Below are 11078 nucleotides of genomic sequence, written 5' to 3' on the forward strand. Positions count from 1 at the left end.
TCAGGAAGAAGAAGTTCGGAGAACATTCATTTGCCAGTCCTCATTGAAGGGTCAGCAGTGGAAAGGGTGAGCAGCTTTAATTTCCTGGGTGGCAACATCTCAGAGGATCTGTCCTGCACCCAACATGTTGTTGCAATCCAATGGCATGCCAACGGTTCTACTTTGTACATGTCTGAGGAGGTTTGTTATATCACCAAAGTCTTTTACAAATTTCTATTGTGGTATGGTGGAGAGCATTCTGTCGAGTTGCATCACAGCCTGGTATGAATGCTCCAATGCACAGAATCACAAGAGGCTGAAGAGGGTTGTAGACTCTGTCAACTGCATCTCAGGCACAAGCCTCCTGAATGTAGAAGACAGTTTCAAGAGTCAATGTCTCAAGAAACTACATCCATCATTGAGGATCCTAAATAGGATCTAGGATATGCCCTTTGCCCTGGGATAAAGGGCATCTAGGATATACCTTTTTCTCAATGCTTCCATCAGGGAGATGGTACTGGTGTCAACAGTCTGTTCACATGCATGCAGCTCTGTGTAAATGATTGAAGGACTCCATGCATTCCTTCACCCAAATCATTTGCTGGTAAAAAGCTGTGACTCAGTCAGGTGTCACTTGTCACAGTCTAACAATTTGGGAATCTTAATATTATTTCAACATTTTGTTTCTGTTTCCCTAGTTTCCCATCCAATGTTGGAGGTTACTTCCAATCCAAGGTTATTAACCCTACTTTTGTTAATAATCTTGTGTGGAATGTACAGTTTGCTTTCTGCAACCCTTATGAGTAACATCTGGAAACACTGCTCATCCCTCACTTAGATTATCTTTTCAAAAGATATGAGATTTCCCCCGGATTTTATGCAATTCAGTTTTGAAAACCCAGGCTGGTACTTTGGTATTGTTTTTACTTATGTAAGATGCCAAATAATTTCATGATGAGTGATGATCACCTAGACCAACTCAACAGGGTCACCTGCAAAACATCAACTTTGGAAATTAGTTTCCCCAAACCAAAATACTGCAAAGTCAGAAGCTTTCCAATTTGATATTTTGCTGCACGTAACCCAAACACATGTAAAATCTTAAAGTTCCAAGACATAAGTTTAACTACAATAGAAGATATGGAGAAAAATAACATTATTTAAGAATGCAAAATACTTAAAACTCAGTAATTAATGATGATTTTATGACCTCTTTTATTTGAGCTGTGTGATTTTGTTCAGTTTTAACAACAATTATTTAAGGGAAAAAAATCACAAAGGTCTACAATTAACATTCAACAATTGTGGGATCAAGCTTCCTCCATGTGCTGCTTTTTAAGAAACTCCTGTCACTGAGCTTTGTATATTTAACACCAGCGTTACTACCACAGATAGATTAACTGAAACATGTAAACATACTTACAGTATATATCAGTAATATATTCAAATGGTTTTAATTACCAGTTCAACAGTTCAATTCACTGCTACTTAGATAAGCATACATATTGCAGAAACTTCCTAATATGTATTGGAGAGGCAAGGAATTAATTTGTGCATGCAATATATTATGAGATGCAAGATGAACAGTTTTTCATAACTTATCTCATTTCCAAATAATCTTTTAAAATATACGAACAAATACTTGCTAAATCATCTCTACTGTATTGTTCATACTCAGAATCAGGTTTATTATCACTAGCATGTGTCGTGAAATTTGTTCCTATTTATTGCTATTTGTTGCAATTTATTTATATCTGAATTTTTATTGATTTATATTTACATTTGCACAGTTTGTTTATAGTTTACAGTTCCTGTTCTATAGATTTGCTAATCATGCTTGCAGTAAAAGAATCTCAGGGTTGTATGTGGTGACATGTTTGTACTCTGATACAAAATTTTACTTTGAACTTTGGAACTTTGAATTTATGTATCTAGAAATGGGGTGCAACTTTTTTTTATCCAATTCACAGACTTACAAAAATTAAGATAAACATATGTATTATATCAAAGCAATAAAAGGAGGAACTTGTAAAAACATAAAAACAAAGGCACATTTTCCTAGAGACAGATAACAGTGAATGCATGAATTCATGTCCAGTTTCCCCCCCAGTGACACTCAACAGGATTAAATAACTTCTGCATGTGTAAACATGAGATTTTTCAGATACAGGAAATCTAGAGGAATAAACACAAAATGCTAGAGGAACTCAGCAGGTCAGGCAGCATCTATGGAGAGGAATGAACAGTAAACATTTTGTGGTGCGATCCTTCATCGGGACTAATAAAGAATAACTTTAAATAAATATGATACTTTCCATGCACTACAATACAAAAGTTCCTGAATGATTCAGTTCATCACACAAGTTAAAAAACACACTTGAAGTATAAACTTCAAAATGATACATCTCCTTCATTAACAATAAAGGAGTAGAATGTTGCCAAATGAATTGACAAAATTTATCAGCATCAATCAATGTTGGCAACTATATGTATTCCTATGTTTCCCAATAACATTTTAGAATAATGGTAGGAAAGTAAAAACAAAATTACATCAAATAACATAGTGTTTGTTAACAGCAGATGAAAATGAGATGCATGGAAGTACAAAGAAGATTTACTCGGCAAAGGAAACCAGATTAACATCAGAATGCTTGCAAAGGGGTTTAAACCCTGCTATCTGTATAAAGCACTTTTCTATAAATTACTTGGTCCATTGCTCATTTGTTTCTGCAAAACGGTTTGCAGTTGTTAGCAACTATCAATGAACATCTTTCTATTTGCAGTTTCAACTTGAGAACATTTATAATACTCGTCATTCACTGTGAATAGTTTTTTGCAGACTTCGTGGGTTTCATTTGTAAAAACATGTTGCCAGTTTTCCTTGTAATTTTTAAAAAATCACCTACTCTACCTTGCATACTTCTGAGTCCAGTCTCTTGCTTGCTTGTTGTATCTACTAAAAGTAAAACAAGCAACACAAACTTAGCACAAAAGCATACTTAACAGAATTGTGATTTAAGTCAATGGACGTTTGGGAAGACAAGTGGTATTAGAAGCGCACTGTAAAGGAATGTATAATTCATAATATAGTTGAATTTAACGCTGCTCTCTGGATTTTAATCAATCAAAATTGGCAATAAATAAATTTGATGAAATAACATTTGAAGATAGCTCTAGCATTTCCACAGATGGCACTTTTAAAATCTGTTATGGTCTACAGGTGCAATTTCTGGAAGAAGTGCCTCATCAGGATTAGACTCAGACAACAATGAGCAAATAGACAATAAAAGTTTCATGAAAGAAGAACAATGGCCATTACTTTCAAGTGTATTGTTACAAATCTGCAGAATTGCTGTCATTAATTCAGACAACATATCAAAATAAATCCATTATGTTCAAGAGAAAGCAAAGAGCTCACATCTCTTTTCCAACTTTTTAGGACATCTAACATTTCACAACCAATAATGCATTTTTGAAGCATAATCACTTGATTTTCATGCAACATGGCAAACGTTTTGTAAAGAACACAGTCCCATCATCAGCAGGGAGATTAATGACTGGTCACTCTGTTTAATGATTTTGGCTGAGAATAAATGTTGGCCAGCAAAGCAGGAAATCTCTCTTGATTTGAATCATCTTATAGGATCACTTAAAATGATTTTATTAGCTAGCCAGAGCATTTATTGAATATTGCATCCAAAGTATGTTAAATCCAGCAATACAGATCCCCAAATGATGGGTAAAGAGGCATGATTTTCTTCAAAAAGCAGCAAGAGGCCACATGGATTGAATTGAGAAAAAAATAAGGGCAATCATTTTAGTGAGACTGTACTATGTTGCCATTACTCCTCTGGTAATAACTTGACCTTTCCTCCTCTAACCTTGCCATACTTACATTCTGCACAGAGAGAATGGTCATAGCTGCTGAAACCTCAGTGGTTGAGAAGATGTTGGAGTCCATTATTAAGGATGTGGTTTCAGGGTACTTGGAGGCACATGATCATATGGGACATGGTGTGGTTTCCTCAAGGGAAAATTTTTCCTGACAAATCTTTTGGAATTCTTTGAAGAAATAAAATAGACGAAGGAGAATTGGTGGATGTTGGGTACATGGATTTTCAGAAGGCCTTTGACAAGGTGCGACACATGAGGCTACTTAACAAGTTCAGAGTCCATGGTGTTATAGGTGTTACGTACCCCGTAACTAGGTCACTTACCAGCAAAGATAGAGAGGTCCGTTGAAGTCTGATGGTACTATTTTTAAAAGTATTTATAAAGGGGCACAAAAATAAGATTAATACAAACATTCAGATAATATACGTCATCACTACTCAATCTAAAAGCACGGGTCTAATAATAACCATCAATAAGAAACAGCTCGATCGTTTGTCTAGGGGATAATATATTGTCCGATGGAAATATAAAAGTCACTCAGTTCCTGTAGGCTTCAGCCTTTGGGTTTTCACTTGTTGGAGAGAGAGAGATTTGTGAGAAAAGAAACTTGCCCGGGTCTTTTATGAAGCAAATCCGTTGAATCGGGAAAGTTGGTTCCCCGTTGTTAGTTCAAGAACATCGGTTCTGTGGTACCCACCACCCGCTCCCACGCAAGGGGAACCGAACGCACGTGGCTTCCTTCAAATGGCTTCCTGCTACTACGGGATCATTAGCGTTTCTTCTGATGTGTCTGAAGGGGTTGTTCCCCCAGACCCTCTTTTATACCTCCTCACGGGGTCTCAGATGTCAATCAGGTTGGGATGATGCAATCTCTCTCTCAACCAGCCCACTTTGCCTGAGGGCTTGCACGTAGCATAGTCCCCAATCCACAAACATGGCCTCCAGGAGACAATGGTCAATGTCGTGTTATTTTGCATCACTGGGGAACGAGGCATCCGGCACGTCTCTCTCCCACTTCCTGGGTCTACTGACCCCCACCCCTCTAACTAGTGCTCTTGCGATTCTCAAAAAGGAAGGGGCTGCTGGCATAACATAGGGAAGATACTAGTATGGATAAGGCAGTAGCTGACTGGCAGGAAGCAAAGAGTGGGAATAAAGGGAGCCTCTTCCAGTTGGCTGCCGGTGGCCTGTTCCATACAGGTCTGTGTTGGAACTGCTTTTTTCATTATATGTCAATGACTTGGAATGTACAATTGAAGGCTTTTTTGCAAAACTTACGGACAATACAAAGATAGCTGGAGGGCCGAGTCATTTTTAGGGAAGTAGAGAGGCTACAGGAGGTGTAACGTTCTCCTTCGGGTGTAACGAACGCCGAATTTAACGTCCGGATAAACCACAGCCAATGCAAACCAGATCGCAGTAAGATTAACCATTTACTGTTCACTCTTCACATTAACATATGGTGAAAACTGTTGATAAAACAATACAAGATTGATACAGTATTTGTTCCTTCCTTAATATCACATTTCAAGTGTAAATACTTGCAAAGGTGACTATAACTACATTACACTAAGGTGCAGTATACAGGGAGAGTTTACCTGCTCCATTGACTACTTTAAATACACTTCCATGCAAACTATCCGCGACTCTTTAACTAACGAAAGCATAAACATTATCTACCGTCGTTACTTCTAACAGGATCGGCATTAACATCTTAGTTCAATATATCGATTATCTATTAACTTACAGCGTTGCTCTCACTGTGATTTCTCATGCCTGCAAACTAACTTCTGCTCAGGTGAGCCTCGTGGAAAGCCCCCACCCTCGCGCTAATTTCAAACCGGTGTTTTCCCACAAGACGCGGCGAAACCGGATGTGACATCATCACATGCCGATATATTTTACATGCAATGAATATACTTTAAACACTTCTAATTCTAACTAGAAAATACTATTGAATGAATTACTAAGCGAAAATATTATAAACTAAATAACTGTCGTAAAGACAGCACAGGAGGACTTAGATAGAGAGAATAGGAAAAGAAGTGGCAGATGGAATGCAGTGTCAAGCAGTATATGCCTATGCACTTTGGTAGAAGAAATAAAAGGGTAGACTATTTGCTAAATGGAGAGAAACTTCAAAAATCTGAAGTGCGAAGGGACTTGGGAGTTCTTGTGCGGGATTCCCTAAAAGTTTAGTCAGTGGTGAGGAAGGCGAATGCGATGTTAGCATTCATTTCAAGAGGACTAGAATATAAAAGCAAGGATGTAACGTTAAGGCTTTATAAAGCACTAGTGAGGCCTCACTTAAGGTACTGTAGGCAGTTTTGGGCCCTTATCTGAAAAAGGAGGTGCTGACAGAGTGGGCTCAAAAGAGATTTGCAGAAATGATTCCGGGATTGAAAGGCTTGTTATATGAAGAGCATTTGATGGCTCTGGGGTGGTACACACTGGAATTCAGAAGAATAGGCGGTGACCTAATTGCAACATTTCAAATGGTGAAAGGCCTTGACAGAGTGTATGTGAAGAGGACTCTGTGGTTAAGAAAGCGTACTGTGTATTGCCCTTCATCAATCGTGGAATCGAATTTAGGAGCCCAGAGGTAATGTTGCAGCTATATAGGATCCTTGTCAGACCCCACTTGGAGTACTGTACTCAGTTCTGGTCGCCTCACTACTGGAAGGATGTGGAAGCCATAGAAAGAGTGCAGAGGAGATTTACAAAGATGTTGCCTGGATTGGGGAGCATGCCTTATGAAAATAGGTTGGGTGAACTCAGCTTTTTCTGCTTGGAGTGATGGAGGATGAGAGGTGACCTGATAGAGGTGTATAAAATAATGAGATGCATTGATTGTGTGGATAGTCAGAGGCTATTTCCTAGGGAGAAAATGGTTGCCACAAGAGGACACAGGTTTAAAGTGCTGGGGAGTAGGTACAGAGGAGACATCAGGGGTAAGTTTTTTACTCAGAGAGTGGTGAGTGCATGGAATGGGCTGCCGGCAACGGTGATGGAGGTGAATATGATAGAGTCTTTTAAGAGACTTTTGGATAGGTACATGGAGCTTAGAAAAATAGAGGGCTATAGGTAAGCCTAGTAATCTAGTAATTTCAAATACAGGGACATGTTCGGTACAACTTTGTGGGCTGAAAGGCCTGTATTGTGCTGCAGGTTTTCTATGATGAAACAGATAAACAAAAGTGACCAATGAAAGCAGGAATAAAACCTAAGATTACAATTTAACCAAGGTGCTCAGATGACAACAAAAGGACTGTCAAATGACTAAGTGTATTCAATACACTAACTTAACATGCATATCAAAAAATACAGTGCTTTCTGGTTAATTGAAACACATCAGGACCAGTATAATTTGGCCTAATTAGCCAAAATTTCATTATTAAAAAGGTATAAGAAAGACAAATAACCACTTAACCAAGTAGCAAATTATGTATTCAAATGAAATACAGAACAAGTTAGGACATTATCAATTCTACTACAGTATTACAAAACTGTATATTAGCTTCTAACTGTTATTGATGGAGAAATTCATCCAGTGTACACTGATTGATCCTTTGATTGACTGTAAATAAGCAAAATTAGCATTGATAATCTCATGCAGATAATAGACTGCTTTCATACAATGTTTTTGATGGTTGCATTCTCTAAATCATCATTTTCATTGCAACATTCAAGATGATTGTCGATACCTTTAAATTCCTCATTGTTCCTAACTTGATCAAGTAGTGAAATTGTTTCATTTTCATGCCTGGGCGTTTCTGGCATCTCCAAATATGAATGCTAGAAACCGCAGTGAACAAAACAGTTCTAAATTGTCTTCCTGCTCATTTCTTGAGAACTATCAGCGACAAAGATCACTGCTTTTTGAACGCAAACACACACAACTGACTCGATTTAAAAACAGTTTTCTTGAAGCATGGCATAGTGTCCTAACAGCCGTAAAATGTGTGGTACTGGAAATACCCTACAAATCTGAGCCAACAAATCTGCTTCATCTGGAATTGGAAAGCATTGTAAATTGTGTCAAATATAAACTGTTGGAGGAACTCAGTGAGTTGTGCAGCATCTGTGGAGGCAAAGGAATGGTTGGTAGATGAGGTCACAACCCAGAACGTTGGTTTCTACAGCTGTCACATAACCTGTTGAGTTCCTCCATGGTTTCTTTTTTGTTTCTCCAGATTACAGCATCAGGATTCTCATGAACAACCACTTTGCAAAACACTTCCATTCATTCCTCAAGGATGATCCTGAGTTCCTGATAGTGTCACAATATTACATGGTAATTATTCTGGCTGTTGACTAAACAAATATAATTCTCAATGGATTTACAGTACAGAAGCAGGCCTTTTGCCCAACCTATCTATGGCTGGCAATTTTAGATCTACTTTACCACTCTCCCTCAGGTATTACGGTACTTTATTGATCAGTCTGCATATAGGACCTTGTCAAAAATCTTGCTTAACTTTATGTTCAACTATCTCACTGTCCTCATCAACTTACATTATTCAAAGAACAAATAATGAATAATTATACAATATAAAGGCAGAGAATGCTGAATACCTTCCTTCCTTTTTAGAAAAGGTTCACAGTTATCCTATTTAAATGATGGTATAATGTGACAGCTCTCTAATTTATAACTCCTACTGCCAGAGGGATTGAAAATTTGTAGTCAAAGCCTCTGCAATTTCCTCTCTTGCTTCTTTTTACAGGCTGTGAAATATTCCATCAGGGTTTGATGATTTATTGCTTTTCAAAGCCTCCATGAAATGTCCCCACTGACTCACAACCACTTGTAGAGAAGGATCATTTGAGCAGCAATTTTTCCTGGCAGCAGAGGAGGCTAATGGTGAATCTGAAAAAAGAATATAAAATGAGGAGGGAAACAGGTACGGAGATTGTGAAAAACTGTTCTGAATCATGGAGACATCTAAACTTATGCCATATAGGCTTAAGCTGAGGGGTAAGGGGGAACTGAGAGAAAAAAATAACCCAGGGGTTGGTAGTTGCAATGTAGAATGTATTGGTTTTCAAGGTGTGGGTACTCCGACAACATTTTTAAAAAGTATCTGGACAAGCTATTAAATTGGCAAGGCATAAAAGACTGTGGACCAAGTGCTGGGAAGTGGGATGAGCATAGATGGGTATGGACCTGGCAGGCTAAAGGTTCTATTTTGATACGGTTGATTCTGTGTAGTTGACTAAGGAGTCAAATTGACAGTAAAAGATAAAACTGAGTTGACAGCGTATCTTTTTAAGAGAGAAAGAATAGCTTTATCTGTCACATCTACATTAAAACATGCAGTGAAACTCATCACTTGTACCAATGATCAACATTGTCTGAGGATGTGCTGGTGGTAGACCACAAGTGTCAGCATGCTTCCAAGATTCCACACCTACGACCTACTAACCCTAACATATACATCTTTATACCAATGCCCAAGCAGAGTAGTGAGAGCTGCCTTAACGACTGTCATCCAATAGCACTCACATCTACGGTGATGAAATGCTTTCAGAGGTTGTTTATGGCTAGAATGAACTCCTGCCTCAACAGGGACCTGGACCCACTACAATCTGCCATTTGCTGCAATAGGTCTCTGGCAGATGCAATCTCAATGACTTGTCACACAGCTTTAGATCACCTGGACAATACAAACACCTATGTCAGGATGCTGTTCATGGACTATAGCTCAGTGTTTAACACCACCATTCCTCCAGTCCTGCTCGATAAACCACAGACCTGGGCCTCGGTACCTCTCTCTGCAATTGGATCCTCAACTTCCTAACTAGACGAGCAGAATCTGTATGGATTGGTAATAACATCTCCTGCTCGTCGACGATCAACACTGGCACACCTCAGGGGTGTGTGCTTAGCCCACTGTTCTACTCTCTCTACACCCATGATTGTGTGGCTAGGCATAGAACAAATGCCATCTATAGATTTGCTGATGATACGACCATTGTTGGCATAATTTCAGATGGAGACAAGAGGATATATAGGATGGAGATATACCAGCTAGTTGAGTGGTGTCACAGCAGCAACCTTGCACAGTATCAGCAAGACCAAAGGGCTGATTGTGGACTTCAGGAAGTGTAAGATGAGGGAACACAAACCAATCCTCATAGAGGGATCAGAAGTGGAGAGAGTGAGCAATTTCAAGTTCCTGGATATCAACATCCCTGAGGATCTAACCTGGTCCCAACATACTGTATTGATGCAGCTATAAAGAAGGCAAGACAGTAGCTATATTTCATTAGGAATTTGAGGAGATTTGGTTTGTCATCTAAAACACTTGAAAACTTCTACAGATGTACCTTGGAGTGTATTCTGACAGGCTGCATCACAGTCTGGTATGGGCGGTGGGGGAGGCTACTGCACAGAACCAACAGAAGGTACAGAGAGTTGTAATATTAATCAGCTCATTCATGGGTACTAGCCTCTGTAGTATCCAAGACATTTCCAAGGAGTGGTGCCTTGTGAAGGCTGTGTCCAGTATTAAGGACCCCCATCACCCATGGCATGCCTTCTTCTCATTATTACCATCAGAAAGGAGGTAACGAAGCCTGAAAACACATTCTTAGTGATTCAGGAACAGCTCCTTCCCTTCTGCTATTGGATTTCTAAATGGACATTGAACCCATGAACCCTACCTCACTTTCTTTATTATTTGTTTTTGCATTACTTTTAATCTAATGATTTTATATATACATATGTATATAAAATTTACTTATTGTAATTGATTTATTTTTCTCTATATTTATCATATATTGCAATGCACTATTGCACTACTTTAACACATTTCACCACATATGGTGATATAAAACCAGATTCTAATTCTGATTCTTTGTAATGTGAGAGGAAATCAGAGAACTTGGTGGAAACCCACATGGTCACGGGGAGAATGTACAATCTCCTTACAGACAGTGGTGGGAATTGAACCTAGGCACTGGCACTGTAAAGCACTTTGCTAACCGCAATGTTACATTGCTACATTGGAGATTAGGGTAATCATCAGAGAGGATGTAGCAAGGTTATTGGTAGTGTTATTCTAGCAGTATCTCTGAGATTTATTATTTGAAATCAGTGATGTTAATTGATAGGTAAATATTAATCAAGTAATGAGATACAACATACTCATTAAAGACATTAGATCCACTTGAGAGGGGTAGAATGGTTTAATATCTCACCTGAA

The sequence above is a fragment of the Hypanus sabinus genome, chromosome 22, assembly GCF_030144855.1.
Source record: "Hypanus sabinus isolate sHypSab1 chromosome 22, sHypSab1.hap1, whole genome shotgun sequence".
Classification (NCBI taxonomy): domain Eukaryota; kingdom Metazoa; phylum Chordata; class Chondrichthyes; order Myliobatiformes; family Dasyatidae; genus Hypanus; species Hypanus sabinus.